Source organism: Oncorhynchus gorbuscha, linkage group LG25 (genome assembly GCF_021184085.1).
Source record: "Oncorhynchus gorbuscha isolate QuinsamMale2020 ecotype Even-year linkage group LG25, OgorEven_v1.0, whole genome shotgun sequence".
NCBI lineage: Eukaryota > Metazoa > Chordata > Actinopteri > Salmoniformes > Salmonidae > Oncorhynchus > Oncorhynchus gorbuscha.
Genome location: NC_060197.1, coordinates 19,753,347 through 19,770,348, shown reverse-complemented (window position 1 = coordinate 19,770,348; position 17,002 = coordinate 19,753,347).

Sequence of the window (17,002 nt, the reverse complement as noted above, 5' to 3'; positions counted from 1 at the left end):
TGTGCACCTTCTATAGTCTGTTCTTGACTTGGGATTGTGAAGAGACCTTTGGTGGCATGTCTTGTGGGGTATGCATGTGTGTCCGAGCTGTGTGCTAGTAGTTTAAATAGACACCTCGGTGCATTCAGCATGTCAACACTTCTTACAAAAACAAGTAGTGGTGAAGTCAATCTCTCCTCCACTTTGAGCCATGAGAGATTTATATGCATATTATTAATGTTAGTTCTCCATGTCCATTTAAGTGCCAGCCGTGCTGCCCTGTTCAGAGCCAATTGTCATTTTCCGAGGTCCCTCTTTGTGCCACCTGACCACACGACTAAACAGTAGTCCAGGTGCGACAAAACTAAAGCCTGTTGGATCTGCCTTGTTGATTGTGTTGTTAAAAAGGCAGAGCAGCACTTTATTATGGACCGACTTCTCCCATTTTAGCTACTGTTGTATCAACATGTTTTCACCATGATAGATTACCTCAACTTGCTCAATTTCCACATTATTTATTGACAAAATGTAGTTGAGATTTAGGGTTTAGTGAATGATTTGTCCCAAATACAAATCATTATATATTATATTATATATATTATATTACAATGATTATATACAAATCATGATATTATAAATACAAACCTGCCCTCCAAATACACCTCTGTTGTTTTCAACCAAGATCTCAGCGATCACTGCCTCATTGCCTGCATCAGTAATGGGTCAGCTGTCAAACGACCTCCACTCATCACTGTCAAACGCTTCCTGAAACACTTCAGCGAGCAGGCCTTTCTAATCGACCTGGACGGGGTATCCTGGAAGGATATTGATCTCATCCCGTCAGTAGAAGATGCCTGGTTATTTTTTTTAAATGTCTTCATCACAATCTTAAATAAGCATGCCCCATTCAAGAAATGTAGAACCAGGAACAGATGTATCCCTTGGTTCTCTCCAGACCTGACTGCCCTTAATAACCAACACAAAAACATCCTATGGCGTTCTGCATTAGCATCGAACAGCCCCCGTGATTTGCAACTTTTCAGGGAAGCTAGAAACCAATATACAGGCAGTTAGAAAAGCAAAGGCTCGCATTTTCAAGCAGAAATTTGCTTCCTGCAACACAAACTGAAAAAGTTCTGGGACACTGTAAAGTTCACGGAGAATAAGAACACATCCTCCCAGCTGCCCACTGCACTGAGGATAGGAAACATTGTCACCACTGATAAATCCACTATAATTGAAAAAAAAATATACGGCTGGCCATGCTTTCCACCTGGCTACCCCAGTCAACAGCACTACACCACCCACAGCAACTCGCCCAAGCCTTCCCCATTTCCCCTTCTCCCAAATCCAGTCAGCTGATGTTCTGAGAGAGCAGCAAAATCTGGACCCCTTCAAATCAGCTGGGCTAGACAATCTGGACCCTTTCTTTCTTGTATGATCTGCCGAAGACAATCTGGTTTCAGAGCTGGTCATGGGTGCACCTCAGCCACGCTCAAAGTCCTAAACGATATCTTAACCGCCATGGATAAGAAACAATACTGTGCAGCCGTATTCATTGACCTGGCCATGGTTTTCGACTTTGTCAATCACCACATCCTCATCAGCAGACTCGATAGCCTTGGTTTCTCAAATGATTGCCTTGCCTGATTCACCAACTACTTCTCAGATAGAGGTCAATGTGTCAAATCGGAGGGCCTGTTGTCCGGGCCTCTGGCAGTCTCTATGGGGGTGCCACAGGGAACAATTGTTGGACCGACTCTCTTCTCTGTATACATCAATGATGTCGCTCTTGCTGCAGGTGAGATGACACATGCAGATGTCACCATTCTGTATACTTCTGGCCCTTCTTTTGACACTGTGTTAACAGCCCTCCAGACGAGCTTCAATGCCATACAACTCTCCTTCTGTGGCCTCCAATTGTTCTTAAATACGAGTAAAACTAAATGCATGCTCTTCAACTGATCACTGCCTGCACCTGCCCGCCCGTCCAACATCACTACTCTGGACGGTTCTGACTTAGAATATGTGGACATCTACAAATACCTTAGTTGTCTGACTCGCATCTCCAATCCAAAGTTAAATCTAGAATTGTCTTCCTATTTCGCAACAAAGCATTCTTCACTCATGCTGCCAAACATACCCTTGTAAAACTGACCATCCTACCAGTCCTCGACTTCGGCGATGTCATTTACAAAATAGCCTCCAATACCCTACTCAATAAATTGGATGCAGTCTATCACAGTGCCATCCGTTTTGTCACCAAAGCCCCATATACTACCCACCACTGCTCTCATTGGCTGGCCCTCACTTCATACTCTTCGCCAAACCCACTGGCTACAGGTAAATCTACAATACCCTTATTCTGCCCTTGAGTTGCGTTCCCATGCAAAACTAGACAGATAGCTAACCACTAAGTCTTCAATAAAACTCCCAAGGCGTGACTTTTCTTGAATGAATATATTGAAAACGTTTATGTTGTGAAACTGCAAAATACAGAAAAGAATATACTTTAGTGTTCAATTCACACCGACATACTGTAGCTGTACATTAAACATTTGAAGTTGCATAAATACAAAGCACGCGCTAAGGTACCATGCATCTGGCATGATGCCAAACCATATAGCTAATTGTTAACCATATGGTAATTGCTCCTTTCATTACTCTAATAATGTATAACCATCTATGTAGAATAACAAAGCATATTACACTAGAAACAGTAACAAAACTACAGTATTGTATATTTTACAATTCTGGTTGTTGCATGACGCATGAGCAAAGTAATAATAACGACATACACAAAAGGCATTGCGATTTGTGAGTAAATGCAACCAACATTGATATGTAAGAAACTCTATCAATAACAAGATTATCATCATTAGCTAAATGCTTGAATCGAAATTACAAACAAATATTTTTCCAAGGCTGAAGCGTGACAAGAAATAACTACATTGAAAGACCTGCAACGTAGCGTTGTTTGTAGCTGCTCTATGCGTGCAAAACAAATTCTGAACTTCCTGTTTGCGTCGTCTCTCTAAGTACCAGAAAGCGCCTCTAGGGGGCAAATAACACCATTGAACACAATGAAAATCCAATTTACCCATTGTAATAAAATAATCTGTTATCTTCTAACAGGATGGCAGCACACTCCCCGCCTGGTATAATGAAATTGTGCCACTATGAAATAAAACATATCAAGAAACAAATAATGTCCTTTCTATTTTTATCTTTTGTCTCTAGGATGCTTCAGAAAGAAGAACAACAATCTCTGAGATTGGTCTCAGAAACACCTTAGCAGCTCCTTGCTTGACAATTTTTAGTTCTACTTTCCTAACCTTTTTGTCAGTACTGGGAAAGGTTTTTACCACAAGCCCGACTGGCCAGTCATTTCTGTGTGCCTGACTGTCTTTCAATAAGACAACATCTCCCACTTTTACATTTGGCTTTTCTGCTGTCCATTTTCTGCGTCTCTGCAGCGTTGTCAGGTACTCCTGTCTCCACCTTTTCCAAAAGGTGTCAGCGAGACACTGGACTTGCTTCCACTGTTTCCATTTCTCTTCTTTTTCTGTTGGAAGAGTGACATCCCACTCACTCTGATCAGAAGAGAGTTCTCTGATTAAGGCTTTACCTTGCATTGTTATTGGAGCCACGAACCCAAGGGGGTCATAAAGACTATTCACTGTGGACAGGATGCCTCTCCGAGTAAAAGGCTTCTCATTGTGGGACACCTGGAATGAGAAGCTGTCTGTTTCCAGGTTCCATGAAAGTCCCAGACTCCGTTGAAAGGGGAGAGGATCCACTCCTAGGTCCAGATCTTTTAAGTCTTTCGCATGGTCCTCCATAGGGAAGGCTTCCATAACTGTTTCGTTATTGGATGCAATCTTGTGTAGTTTCATGTTGGACTCCGCCAACATTGCTTGTGTTTTTCTTAGAATATTGATAGCTTCTTCTGTAGTAGTTACTGATGTCAGACCATCATCGACGTAGAAGTTCCTCACTACATATTGCTTGGGTTCTGACCCGTGTTCCTTCTCACCCTGTAGCGCTGCTCGTCTCATGCAGTAGATGGCTACGGCTGGTGAAGGGCTGTTCCCAAATACATGGACTTTCATCCTGTACTCAGTTATGTTTCTATCTGGGTTGTTGTCTTCATACCAGAGAAACCTTAAGTAATCTCTGTGATTCTCACGTACACGAAAACAGTAAAACATTTGTTGCACATCTGCTGTTAGTGCAATGCAATCCTTGCGGAAACACATTAGGACACCCAAGAGTGTGTTGTTTAAGTCTGGACCACTAAGCAGAACATCGTTAAGTGACACGCCTTGACACTTAGCACTGGAGTCAAATACTACTCGTATTTGTTTAGGCTTTTGTGGATGGTAAACACCAAATATGGGCAGATACCAACGTTCTTTGTCTCCCTCTAGTGGCTGTGAAGGTTCGGCTTGGTCGTTATCCAGCATCTTTTGCATGAAGTCAATAAAATGACGCTTCATGTCAGGCTTTTTGTCTAAAGTCCTGCGAAGTGATGTGAGACGGTTCATGGCCTGCTCCCTGTTATTAGGAAGGCGACGTCTATTGGGGCGAAAGGGTAGTGGAGCCACCCAGTTGTTGCCATCATCCTGGAAAACCTGTTTGTCCATAATGTCCAAGAAGGCTTTGTCCTCCACTGATGGTGCTGGTTTATCATCGTCTTGTGTTTTGTCAAACACGAAACATCCCAGGCTGTCTGTGTTCACAGTTGTGATTGGATCTCTCAAGTGCACTGTAGAGGGAGAGATGTGTTTCTGAGCTACGCTGTTGTAGTTCTCTTTTACCTGGATGATGTCAGGGCAAGGGCTCAGATAGGATGTGCGACCATTTTGAAGTATGTTTGTCCTGAACACGTTAACATTGGCTGGTCGGTGAGCCGTTCCCAGACAGACCTCACCCACAATGACCCACCCGAGGTCGAGTCGCTGTGCATAAGGAGTGTCGTGGGGCCCATTGATTTGCTCTCGTACCTTGTGTACCCTTAAGATGTCTCGTCCTAAGAGCAGGAGGATGGGAGCGTCTGGGTCCACAGCTGGAATTCTGTCCATAACTGGTTGCAGATGGGGATGATGATACGCAATGTTGGGGGAGGGAATCTCCATCCTATCGTCTGGCATCATATCACACTCTATCAGAGTAGGGAGAGTGAGCTGCATGTGTCCATCTATAGACTCCACTATGAAGTTGACGGCTCTCCTGCCTGAAGTCTCTGTTACCCCAGAACACGTCTTCATGGTGTATGGAGCAGAGTTGTCATTGATGTTGAAGAGACTGAAAAACTCTGTCTTGGCCAGAGATTTGTTACTTTGTTCATCAAGCACTACATACATTTTGACAGCTTTCTCTCTTTTCCCAGCCGGATAAGCTTTGACTAAGCATATTTTTGAACATGATCTTGGATTGACTGCCTCACCACAGATCTCTGTACACTTTGAGGTGACAGATAGAAGACCATCGTCACCTTGCTCCCCGCCATTATCTGTCTCTGCTGTAGCGGTGTATGTATTTGTAGGGGCTGGGCCTGGATGCAGAGCAGCAAGATGCCTGTCGCTGTCGCACTCAGAGCACTTGATTGAAACCTTACAGTCTTTAGCTCTGTGCTGAGTTGACCCACAACATCGGAAACAAATGCCATTGTCTTTGAGATATGATTTGCGCTCATCTAGAGTTTTGTATCTAAACCCACAACACTTTTTAAGAGGATGAGGCTTGTTATGTATTGGGCAGTGACGGTCAGGGTTTTCAACCTTTGTCTTACTGGGTTTGGTTTGGTGGTCTGAAGCCTCAGATGACACATCTGTCTTGTATACAGTCACAGGTGTCTTGCTGCTGTACCTGGCAGGTTTCTCACTTTTCATGGACACCTGGTTAGTTGAGGTGTAGAGGGTGAAGCTGGGGTCATTTCTAATTTTCGCCTGGTTCCTGATGAATCTCGAGAAGAACGAGAATGGTGGGAATGCTACCCGATAGTCCTCCTTATATTTGGATCCCTGTGCTATCCATTTTTCTTGTAAACTGAATGGAAGTTTCTCTACAATAGGGTTTACCCGCCGAGATGTGTCCAGATAAGCGAGGCCTGGAAGGTACCCTTCTACTTTAGCACACTCCAGTTCGAGAAGAATGTCACCTAGTTCTCTTAGTTTGTGATTGTCTTTGTTAGCCAGTTTTGGAAAATCATCCATTTTCTTCAACAGTGCATTCTCGATCACTTCGGGTGTACCATAGCACTCTTCTAGTCGTTGCCAGACCATGTTAAGCCCTGCTGTTGCGTTGAAAATATGGACAGATCTAATTCTGTTTGCTTGCTCAGACGACTCTGCCCCTAGCCACTTGGTAATTAGATCTAACTCTTCCCTGGCTGATAAATTCAAGTCTCTGGTCGCATTGAGAAAGGATGCTTTCCATGCCCAATCATTTTCAGGGCGATCATCAAACTTCAGGAGTCCTGAACTCACCATCTCACGTCGTAGGAGGTACTTGGTGAGGTCTGGTGCCACTTGTGACTCAGGGAAGTTGTGTGTGTGTGACTGGAAGTGGGCTTGCTTTCCATTTCCACCATGCTGCTGTTCATTTCTTTTGAACGGAGAGTCTCTGCTCATGTTTGCTACTTTCTGGATTATGGCATGTAGCTGGGTCGACACTAAGCTCTTGTTTCTCCACTTCAAATGGAAGTTCAGCAAAGTAGGGCCTAGCATGTTGTTGTACATACTCACATGTACGTTGGACTGGACTTAAGGGCTGTGTCCTGGTGTCTAGTTCTTTGCGAAGCTCTCTGCGTTCTGATCCTACAACTTCTTCAAAAGCTGCAGCTTCAGCCAATGCAGCAGCAGCTGTTCTCTCAACTTGGAGAACATATAAACTTGCCTCGAGGTCAGCTTTTTGCTTCTCTGTTTCTGCCTTTTGCTTCAACAAGCTGGCCTCTGTTTCTGCCTTTTGCTTCAACAAGCTGGCCTCTATTTCTGCCTTTTGCTTCAACAAGCTGGCCTCTATTTCTGTCTTTTGCTTCAACAAGCTGGCCTTTTGCTTCATCACAGAAGCTTCCTTCTCAGCATAAGAGACGTGTGCGCGTGCTGCCTCCGCCTTGGCGCGTGCTTTGACGGCTGCAGAACTCGCCGTTGAGGATCTGCTTGACTGTTTTGATGACCTTGATCTTGTAGATTGAGACTTGGTCCCAATGTGCTGAAGAGGCTCTTCCATCTCTCTCTGTTGAACACCTGGCTCTGGTTGTTGCATCGTAGACTGCTGGTCTTCCCTAGGATAAGAGGCTTTGTTGGCTGATGAACGTAGAAACATAACCACCGTGTGCAGTTATTCTTGTGCTTGAGCCCGCTGTGATGATGTTTTTTCACTATTCTGCCCTTGAGTTGCGTTCCCATGCAAAACTAGACAGATAGCTAAGTCTTCAATAAAACTCCCAAGGCGTGACTTTTCTTGAATGAATATATTGAAAATGTTTATGTTGTGAAACTGCAAAATACAGAAAAGAATATACTTTAGTGTTCAATTCACACAGACATACTGTAGCTGTACATTAAACATTTGAAGTTGCATAAATACAAAGCACGCGCTAAGGTACCATGCATCTGGCATGATGCCAAACCATATAGCTAATTGTTAACCATATGGTAATTGCTCCTTTCATTACTCTAATAATGTATAACCATCTATGTAGAATAACAAAGCATATTACACTAGAAACAGTAACAAAACTACAGTATTGTATATTTTACAATTCGTTTGCATGACGCATGAGCAAAGTAATACAGCTAACGACATACACAAAAGGCATTGCGATTTGTGAGTAAATGCAACCAACATTGATATGTAAGAAACTCTATCAATAACAAGATTATCATCATTAGCTAAATGCTTGAATCGAACTTACAAACAAATATTTTTCCAAGGCTGAAGCGTGACAAGAAATAACTACATTGAAAGACCTGCAACGTAGCGTTGTTTGTAGCTGCTCTATGCGTGCAAAACAAATTCTGAACTTCCTGTTTGCGTCGTCTCTCTAAGTACCAGAAAGCGCCACTAGGGGGCAAATAACACCATTGAACACAATGAAAATCCAATTTACCCATTGTAATAAAATAATCTGTTATCTTCTAACAGGATGGCAGCACAACCCTGCTAGTTAAAGTCCCCCCTTATCTCAGTTCGCTGGTCACTATAGCAGCACTCACCTGTAGCACGCGCTCCAGCAGATATATCTCTCTGGTCAACCCCAAAACCAATTCTTCCTTTGGCCGTCTCTCCTTCCAGTTCTCTGCTGCCAAAAATCTCTGAAACTGGCTTTAAGCACCAGCTTTAAGCACCAGCTGTCAGAGCAGCTCACAGATTACTGCACCTGTACATAGCCCATCTATAATTTAGCCCAAACACTTACCTCTCCCCCTACTGAATGTATTTATTTATTTTGCTCCTTTGCACCCCATTATTTCTCTCTACTTTGCACCTTCTTCCACTGCAAATCTACCATTCCAGTGTTTTACTTGCTATATTGTATTTACTTCGTCACCATGGACTTTGTTTGCCTTTAACTCCCTTATCTCACCTCATTTGCTCACATTGTATATAGACTTATTTTTCTACTGTATTATTGACTATGTTTGTTTTACTCCATGTGTAACTCTGTGTTGTTGTATGTGTCGAACTGCTTTGCTTTATCTTGGCCAGGTCGCAATTGTAAAAGAGAACTTGCCTACCTGGTTAAATAAAGGTGAAATTATTATTATTATTATTATTTTTAAAAACAATGCTTTTAGTATGTGAAATATTTTGGACACCCTTCATTTATTCCTAGCCACCCATTCTGAATCTAAATGTAGCTCTTTGTTAAGTGTTGCAGTGATTTCAGTCGCTGTAGTAGCTGATGTGTATAGTGTTGAGTCATGCGCTTACACAGACACACTGGCTTTACTCAAGGCCAGTGGCATGTCATTAGTAAAGATTGAAAAAAGTAAGGGGTCTAGGCAGCTGCCCTGGGGAATTTCTGATTCTACCTGGATTATGTTGGAGAGGATTCCATTCAAGAACACCCTCTGTGTTCTGTTAGAGAGTTAACTCTTTATCCACAATATAGCAGGTGGTGTAAAAGCCATAACACATACATTTTTTCCAGCAGCAAACTATGATCGATAATGTCAAATGCCGCACTGAAGTGTAACAAAACAGCTCCCACAGTCTTTTTATCATACCTTTATCATACCATCAGTCATTTTTGTAAGTGCCGTGCTTCTTGAATGTCCTTCACTATGTATCTGGTCAAACACAATTTTTTCCAAAAGTTTATTAAGGGTTGGTAACAGGCTGATTGGTCGGCTATTTGAGCCAGCAAAGGGGGCTTTATTATTTACTAAATTACTTTAGCTTCCCTCCAGGCCTGAGGGCACACACTTAGATTGAATATATGACTAATAGGAGTGGCAATATCGTCCGCTAATATCCTCAGTAATTTTGTCTGACCCCAGTGGCTTGTCATTGTTGACAGACAACACTTCTTCCTCACTCACTTTACGGAATTCAAAATTACAATGGTTGTCTTTCATAATTTGATCAGTTGTACTTGGATGTGTGGTGGCAGCATTTATTGCTGGCATGTCATACCTACATTTGATAATCTGGCCAATTAAATAAAATGACATAAAGGTGCAGTTTTCAAAGAATTGTATAACTTCTCAACATGGTGACCCTACTTTACTCAAAGGTGCAATCTGCAGTTCAAACAACAACAAAGTAGACACCTTGCCACTGTTTTTGTAAACAGCTGAGGAATGGGGCTAGAATAATGTAAGGACTCTCAAATAGACAGAACTATGGATACAAGGACATGAAATCAAAATAGTTTTAACATTGGCCGGGATTCTATCTGTTGGCCAGTGCTCTGCACAGCAGACAATGCCATTTTTAAAGGTAATTCCCAATTTATCCGCATTTACCGTGAATGTGTAAAGAACGTCATGCTGCTTGTTTAGTGAGTACTGCTTCCCCCTGATTCAGCTCATACCGAAGCTCGAACACAAAGAAGACTGCCTTCCTGAAAAGTCTTATTAGTCGCGTCACCAAAAAGCTAGCTATTCGGCAGTTCAAGTGGGGATACTTCAGGTTGAGTGGGTTTCACAGATCCTCATCTGTGCAAATGCAACATCCACAATGCTGGAACACAAGCTTTTTATTTTGTATTTAATCCTGGCTCATGATGTTAGGCTATACAGTGTTTGTTTAGCAGTACATGGTTTACAAACAATGGAGTACAACAAGCTTATTTTGGGAGTTCTGATGGAATACAACAGTTGTTATAGTTATATGTCATGTTCTGACCATAGTTCTGTTATTTTATTCTTTGTTTTAGTATGGTCAGGGCGTGAGTTGGGGTGGGCAGTCTATGTTGGTTTTTCTATGTTGGGGTTTGTGTTCGGCCTAGTATGGTCATCAATCAGAGACAGGTGTCGTTAGTTGTCTCTGATTGAGAATCACACTTAGGTAGCCTTTTTCCACCTGGGTTTTGTGGGTGTCTGTTTCCGTGTGAGTGTTTGGGCCACACGGTACTGTTTCGGTTTTGTATATTTCACATTTATTATTTTGTTCCAGTGTTCAGTTGTATTTTTGAATATATCAATATGGACACTTACCACGCTGCTTTTTGGTCCGATTCTTACTCCTCCTCAGATGAGGATGAGATCCGTTACAGAAACACCCACCACAAGAGGACCAAGCAGCATAGTAACGGGCAGCAGCAGCAGCGGCCGAAAATATCAGACTACTGGACTTGGGAGGACATTTTGGTTGGCAAGGGACCCTGGGCACAAGCAGGGGAATATCGCCGCCCTAAAGCGGAGCTGGAGGCAGCGAAAGCGGAGAGGCGCTGGTATGAGGAGGCAGCAAGGCAGTGCGGCTGGAAGCCCAAGAGGCAGCCCCAAATATGTCTTGGGGGGAGCACACAGGGAGTGTGGCTAGGTCAGGTAGGAGACCTAAGCCAACTCCCTGTGCTTACCAGAGAGCGAGAGGGACCGGGCAGGCACCGTGTTATGCGGTGGGGAGCACAGTGTCCCCGGTGAGTGTGCATAGCCCGGTGCAGTACATTCCAGCTCCTCATATCGGCCAGGGCTAGAGTGGGCATCGAGCCATGAAGCCGGCTCTACGCATCTGGTCTCCAGTGCGTCTCCTCGGGCCGGCGTACATGGCACCAGCCTTACGCATGGTGTCCCTGGTTCGCCAGCACAGCCCACCGCCAGAGCCTCCAGTCTATCCTGAGCCGCCAGCGCCGCCAGTCTTTCCTGAGCCGCCAGAGCCGCCAGTCAGCCAGGAGCCGCCAGAGCCGTCAGCCAGCCAGGAGCCGCCAGAGCCGTCAGCCAGCCAGGAGCCGCCAGAGCCGTCAGCCAGCCAGGAGCCACCAGAGCCGTCAGTCAGCCAGGAGCTGCCAGAGCCATCAGACAGCCAGGCGATTCCAGAATCGCCCTTCACTCCGGAGCTGCTGGGGTCTCCTGCCTGTCCGGCGCTGCCAGAGTCTCCCGCCTGTCTGGCGCTGCCAGAATCTCCCATCCATTCGGGACCCGTGGCGAGGGTCCCCAGTCCGGGGTCTGTGGCGAGGGTCGCCGCTCATAAGAGGCCACGGGGGCGGTTGAGGCGGCGGACAAAAACTATGGTGAAGTGGGGTCCACGTCCCGCCCCAGAGCCGCCACCGCGGACATACGCCCACCCAGACCCTCCCCTATAGGTTCAGGTTTTGTGATCGGAGTCCGCACCTTTGGGGGCGGGTGCTGTCACATTCTGACCATAGTTCTGTTATTTTATTCTTTGTTTTAGTATGGTCAGGGCGTGAGTTGGGGTGGGCAGTCTATGTTTGTTTTTCTATGTTGGGGTTTGTGTTCGGCCTAGTATGGTTCTCAATCAGAGGCAGGTGTCGTTAGTTGTCTCTGATTGAGAATCATACTTGGGTAACCTTTTTCCACCTTTTTCCACCTCAATCCTTGCTATATGAGCCACGTACAATTCCCACCAAGTGGGCAAACTCTATTGGCGTGATGCGTAGGGTGTTTGCCTTTCACCCAGCACCCAGGTTCCCTTCCCTACCGTTTGCTACATTATCATTCATTTAGAAACCCCAAAACGTATGTACCAATCACAGATTGGCAATATGCAGTTCAAACAATAACAAAGTAGGCACCCCACCAAAAAAAGCTGAGCGGTGGGGCTGGACAAATGTAACCACTCTCAAATGTATAGACAGAACTATGGACGCAAGGAGTAAGGAGTTTTAAACCTTAATTGAGGCTATACATTGTTTGTTCACATTTACAATTTTTTACAAACATTGCAGTTAAAACAGTTTATATATTGGGTTCTGATGGGGTACGACAGTTGAACGAAGCATTTCTAAGTTATGTCATTCAATAATGAATCGATGGGTATATACAATTAATTTAATGTCCAAAAATGAATGTGCCAATCCCAGATTGCCCCAAATAAAAGATCCCATAAAGTGTTTTAAAATCATATTACAATATATCATAATTATTATTATTAGGGCTGTCAGAGTTAATCAATTAACGTTTTGTCATTTTAGTGAACACATTTTGTAGTACCGTGAATAATTGCATTCACTGAAAGCGTTCAAAATACACGTCCAAAATGCATCGTCTATACAGCTAAAAATAACAATGATGTCTGTTATTTTGGACAAAATCAAGATTTGAATATTCTTATAATACTTTAAAAATATATATCTTAAATTACAGTTACAGCCGAGCGGGCGCACGATAACGGAGACTGCCGGGCAGCTCCCCCTGGACTGCTACACAGAGTGCAGTAGAAATTTCAGCACATGAAGAGAAGCACGAGATTGAACATCATGTCATGCCCTGACCTTAGAGCTTTTTATGTCTCTATTTTGGTTTGGTCAGGGTGTGATTTGGGTGGGCATTCTATGTTCCTTTTTCTATATTTTTGTATTTCTTTGTTTTGGCCGGGTATGGTTCTCAATCAAGGACTGCTATCTATCGTTGTCTCTGACTGGGAACCATACTTCGGTAGCTTTTTCCCACAGGGTTTTTGTGGGTAGTTGTTTTCTGTATAGTTTAGTTTCCTTACAGAACGGTTTGTTTTCCTCTTTGTTATTTTTGTTCAAGTTTTCTGATTTAATAAAATATCATTAACGCGTCCCACCTGCACCTTGGTCCTCTCCTTTCATCAGCCATGACACATCACTTATCTTTCTAGAGTTTTCCCTGTTAGTTAACACGAACAATGTTTCCCTTTACTGTGGCAATTGTGGTTAAATCAACCAAATATTAGCCACTTTCAATGTAGCATACTGAAACAAAACAAACTATGCAAGAGATTTTGCTGTAGGCAGAACGCTTCGGAGTAGGATTCTGTAATAATGGTATGGGAATAATAATGCATTTTGTTTTGTAAAATCCCATGGCATGTAGGCCTACATTGAACACCACACATAGGCGGCTTCTGTAGGCTGAATGAAAGAACAGCTATTTCCATATTAAAATATTATGGGATGCATTTTCTCCATTGTTTTTGATGGTAGGATTATGATATTATGATTAAACAGCCACATTAGGCTACATGGTCACTGTTAAAACAGTGTGCTGGAAGTTTTTTTTAAGTTTGCGCTCAGCAGAATTTTTTTTGAGGGAACATTGGTAATAACACCTTTATCAGTGTCGCAGTATCCTCCATAACAACCTAAATGGCACATTTATTCAAAATCATTCATTAGGAGTTTTCATAATAATTCCCAGGAGTAATGATAGCCTGATGACAGACTTCAGCTATGTCCCTACTACACTTTGACTGCATTATAACCCATTATGTGTCTGTTTAATTAATGCATTATCTATGGACTTAATATGAAGTGCTATCAATGATTCTTTACACATCTTGTGTGTAATAACATACATTTCTCCCTCGGAGAAACCAACGTGGTCTCCCAGGGACTTCTCATTCAACTTTGGTTTGAATGCTGTCCGATGCAAAAGCCCACTAGGCCACTGATTTATTTGCAAAGTGTTTCAGAGTTTAATTGCTTTGCTCAACCATTATGCATTGGCGCTCACTCCTCATAATGGATTGGGCAATGCCTCTCACAATCAGGCTCCCTAGCCATCTGACTCCAAAGTTTTTTCCTGAGAATGTCTTCACCCGTTAGACAAGTTAATTAAAATGAGTTTTTGATTGATGGATGGATAGATAAGTAGGCTATTTGATCAATTAGATGGTTGCAGAACATTTTACTGTGCTGGAAGGAGTTTTTTTGTGTATCTGTCAGTATTGAAGTTTGTTGAATTTAGTGTGCTAAATTTTTGTCTCAGGAGGCTGAAAATGTTGTTTCTGAAGCAGCCTGTGTATATAGACTGAGTGTACAAAAAATAATGAACTCTGTCCATGACATAGACTGAGCAGGTGAATCCAGGTGAAAGCTTTGATCCCTTATTAATGTCACTTGTTAAATCTACTTCAATCAGTGTAGATGAAGTGGATGAGACAGGTTAAAGAAAGGTTTTTAAGCCTTGAAACAATTGAGACATGGATTGTGTATGTGTTCCATTCAGAGAGTGAGTGGGCTAGACGAAAGATGTAAAATGCCTTTGAATGGGGTATGGTAGTAGGTGCCAAAGCACACCGGATTGAGTGTGACAATAACTGCAACGCTGCTGGATTTTTCATGCTCAACATTGTCCTGTGTGTATCCGTTTTTAGTATGTGATCTCCGTTTTTAGAATGTGAACTTGTTAACAAGCTCTAGACCCTGGGTCTCGACCCCACCCTGTGCAACTGGGTACTGGACTTCCTGACGTGCCGCCCCCAGGTAGTGAGGGTAGTTAACAACATCTCCACCCCGCTGATCCTCAACACTGGGGCTCCACAAGTGTGCATTCTGAGCCCTCTCCTGTACTCCCTGGTCACCCACGACTGCGTGGCCATGCACGTCTCCAACTCAATCGTCAAGTTTGTGGATGACACTACAGTGGTAGGCTTGATTACCAACAACGACGAGATGGCCTACAGGGAGGAGGTGAGGGCCCTCTGAGTGTGGTGTCAGGAAATTAACCTCACATTCAACGTCAACAAAACAAAGGAGATGATCGTGGACTTCAGGAAACAGCAGAGGGAGCACCCCCCTATCCACATCGATGGGACAGTCGTGGAGAGGGAGGTAAGTTTTAAGTTCCTCGGCGTACACATCACGGACAAACTGAATTGGTCCACCCACACAGACAGCGTCGTGAAGAAGGCGCAGCAGTGTCTCTTCAACCTTAGGAGGCTGAAGAAATTTGGCTGGTCACCAAAAGCACTCACAAACTTCTACAGATGCACAATCGAGAGCATCCTGTCGGGCTGTATCACCGCCTGGTACGGCAACTGCTCCTCCCACAACCGTAAGGCTCTCCAGAGGGTAGTGAGGTCTGCATAACACATAACTGGGGACAAACTACCTGCCCTCCAGGACACCTACACCACCCGATGTCACAGGAAGGCCATAAAGATCATCAAGGACAACAACCACCCGAGCCACTGCCTGTTCACCCCGTTATCATCCAGAAGGTGAGGTCAGTACAGGTGCATCAAAGCAGGGACAGAGAGACTGAAAAACAGCTTCTATCTCAAGGCCATCAGACTGTTAAACAGCCACCACTAACATTGAGTGGCTGCTGCCAACATACTGACTCAACTCCAGTTCACTTTAATAATGGAAATTGATGGAAATTGATGTAAAAATGTATCACTAGCCACATTAAACAATGCCACTTAATATAATGTTTACATACCCTACATTACTCATCTCATATGTATATACTGTACTCTATATCATCTACCGCGTCTTTATGTAATACATGTATCACTAGCCACTTTAAACTATGCCACTTTTATTCTACCTCAGTGGTAGGGAGGCGAGCAGGCCAGAGGTGGATGAACGCAGTGCCCTTGTTTGGGTGTAGGGCCTGATCAGAGCCTGGAGGTACTGAGGTGCCGTTCCCCTCACAGCTCCGTAGGCAAGCACCATGGTCTTGTAGCGGATGCGAGCTTCAACTGGAAGCCAGTGGAGAGAGCGGAGGAGCGGGGTGACGTGAGAGAACTTGGGAAGGTTGAACACCAGACGGGCTGCGGCGTTCTGGATGAGTTGTAGGGGTTTAATGGCACAGGCAGGGAGCCCAGCCAACAGCGAGTTGCAGTAATCCAGACGGGAGATGACAAGTGCCTGGATTAGGACCTGCGCCGCTTCCTGTGTGAGGCAGGGTCGTACTCTGCGGATGTTGTAGAGCATGAACCTACAGGAACGGGCCACCGCCTTGATGTTAGTTGAGAACGACAGGGTGTTGTCCAGGATCACGCCAAGGTTCTTAGCGCTCTGGGAGGAGGACACAATGGAGTTGTCAACCGTGATGGCGAGATCATGGAACGGGGAGTCCTTCCCCGGGAGGAAGAGCAGCTCCGTCTTGCCGAGGTTCAGCTTGAGGTGGTGATCCGTCATCCACACTGATATGTCTGCCAGACATGCAGAGATGCGATTCGCCACCTGGTCATCAGAAGGGGGAAAGGAGAAGATTAATTGTGTGTCGTCTGCATAGCAATGATAGGAGAGACCATGTGAGGTTATGACAGAGCCAAGTGACTTGGTGTATAGCGAGAATAGGAGAGGGCCTAGAACAGAGCCCTGGGGGACACCAGTGGTGAGAGCGCGTGGTGAGGAGACAGATTCTCGCCACGCCACCTGGTAGGAGCGACCTGTCAGGTAGGACGCAATCCAAGCGTGGGCCGCGCCGGAGATGCCCAACTCGGAGAGGGTGGAGAGGAGGATCTGATGGTTCACAGTATCGAAGGCAGCCGATAGGTCTAGAAGGATGAGAGCAGAGGAGAGAGAGTTAGCTTTAGCAGTGCGGAGCGCCTCCGTGATACAGAGAAGAGCAGTCTCAGTTGAATGACTAGTCTTGAAACCTGACTGATTTGGATCAAGAAGGTCATTCAG